Source organism: Apium graveolens, chromosome 3, assembly GCF_009905375.1.
Source record: "Apium graveolens cultivar Ventura chromosome 3, ASM990537v1, whole genome shotgun sequence".
In the NCBI taxonomy this organism is placed as follows: domain Eukaryota; kingdom Viridiplantae; phylum Streptophyta; class Magnoliopsida; order Apiales; family Apiaceae; genus Apium; species Apium graveolens.
In genome coordinates, this window is record NC_133649.1 from 227,424,323 (window position 1) to 227,426,642 (window position 2,320).

A 2,320-nucleotide genomic window follows, 5' to 3' on the forward strand; every position below is an offset into this window, starting at 1 on the left:
GAATAAGCCTTGGCATGTGTTCACCATTGCTAGAGGAAAGGAATGGGCAGATTACGGCGAAGAAACGGAGCAAACCTGGATTTTTTTTAGTAGAGGCCTGCGCGCACGCGCAGCAATGCTGAGCGGCCGCGCAGCAACCTGCGCGCCCGCGCAGCTAGGCTGAGCGGCCGCGCAGGGTCGGGGAAAAAGATAAATTATTTTAGACTTCTACTTCTGTTTGGCTTCCAACTTCTATGTAATCTGAGTTTTATGGGACTATTATATAGGTAGATTTGAGACGTTTTCACAGAGAGTATTAAGGGGATTATGTTTTAGATTGTGTTTTACGCAAGAAGCGAAGGAGATAAGGAAGAAGACCGATTTAGCACACCGCAACGAAGAGGAAGCATATTTTCTTGTGATTCTTGTTTCATTGTAACGTTGGATGCTAGTTTTCTTGCTTTGACTTATTTACTCTTGTGACGTACTCTGTTTTAATATAATTAGTTTAGTTATTATTTTCTTGTGTTTGTTTATCATGATTTCATATGAACCCATGATGGCGATAAGTTCTATTATGGGCTAATCGTGATCATGGGGTTGCAACGGATTTATTATGGAATTCTTTAGTTAATTGTTTAATACTTTAGTGTGTGATGATTGCATGATATCTAGTATTGGTTGTGCGTATTCGTCTTATGTGCGTCACGAACATATAAGATAGGGTGTTAATCTCTAGTGAAGCGACGGTGGATCTTGAGATTTAGAACTTGCCATGCTAGCATAGGTTCATGTACGTTGAGCATGATTAGTGGGTAACTCTAACAGTTTTATTTGCCCTATGTAATCAAAAGGAATAACTTGTGCTTAAATCGTTGTGTTGTCAATTTCTGTAGACATATAGGAACTCAACATAATTGATGACTATTCAACTTCTATCTTAATTGTGGATGCTTGGTAGAATGGTATTAGTACAATGAAAGTTGGCTTTTATCAGTTTCGTGTTATTCGATTAATATCATCACTGTCACATGCTAAAGGTAATAACAATGGCTATAGAAGGAAGTAATAATGAAGTTGTGATCTCATGAGTGTTTTATTATTGATAAATTGAAGTGTTAGTTAAGTGGTTAATTAAGTAGTTAATTATAGTTAATATTTAATCAACAATTTTAAGTGTTATTATCTTAACATTGAGAAGTAATCATACATTGGTGAGTGAGTTTAATTAGACAATAATTTAGTCTGAGTCTCTGAGGGAACGAACTAGAAAATATTCTATATTACTTGCGAACGCGTATACTTGCGTGAATATTAGCGCGTGTTTTCGCCCTAACAAGTTTTTTTGGCGCCGCTGCCGGGGACTCGGCATATTTGTTTAGTTTATGTACTTACCATCATTGGTCATTAGGACTCAGTGATTAGGACATAGTAGTTACTTACTCTTTTCGGTTGTGTTTCAGGTACTTTAGCAAGCGTTTATGCAAACTTGTTCTCGTGCTCGCAAGAGGACTTTAGATACAGCTGAGGAGACAGACGAAGTTCTTGATATTCCGGAGAAGTTAGATTTTGAGGATTCGGATTCAGGAACTGAGCAGAAAGAACCAGTAAACATGGGAGATCGTATTGTTCAAGCTGATCCAGCTCTTATGGATTTTTCTCGGCCTAAAATTGATGACATTCAGTCAAGCATCCTTCATCCGGCTATTCAAGCTAACACCTTTGATATCAAGCCGGGCACTATTCAGATGGTGCAGAATTCTGTTTCTTTTGGAGGAGCGGCAACTGAAGACCCCAACATGCACATAAGGAATTTTGTCGAGATCTGCAGCACTTTTAAGTATAATGGCGTGACTGATGAGGCTATCAAGTTGAGGCTTTTCCCATTCTCACTGAGGGATAAGGCTAAAGACTGGTTACATTCTGAACCAGCTGGGTCCATCACTACGTGGCAAGATCTTGCGCAAAAGTTTCTGGTGAAGTTTTATCCAATGGCAAAGACTGCTGCTATGAGGAGTGCTCTTACTCAGTTTGCGCAGCAACCTACAGAATCTATGTGCGAGGCTTAGGAACGCTACAAGGAAATGTTGAGAAAATGTCCACATCATGGAATGCCGGATTGGATGCTGATCACTGGTTTCTATAATGGTTTGGGGGCCCAATCTCGGCCCATGCTCGATGCAGCAGCTGGAGGCGCCTTATGGGCTAAAAGCTATACTGAGGCATATAATCTTATAGAGACGATGGCTTCAAATGAGCATCAAAACCCAACTCAGAGGATGACGTCAGGCAAGGTAGCAGGTATTCTGGAAGTTGATGCAGCCACCGCTATTGCAGCCCA

The 2,320-nt window shown here is 40.3% G+C and overlaps 1 non-coding gene across 1 annotated transcript; it reads right to left on the reverse strand.

Moving 5' to 3' along the window:
• Positions 1-1,985: 1,985 nt before the first annotated feature.
• On the reverse strand, positions 1,986-2,092 carry LOC141715908 (small nucleolar RNA R71). Its single transcript, XR_012572650.1, has one exon. It is a non-coding gene; the product is annotated as a small nucleolar RNA R71 (small nucleolar RNA).
• Positions 2,093-2,320: the final 228 nt, after the last annotated feature.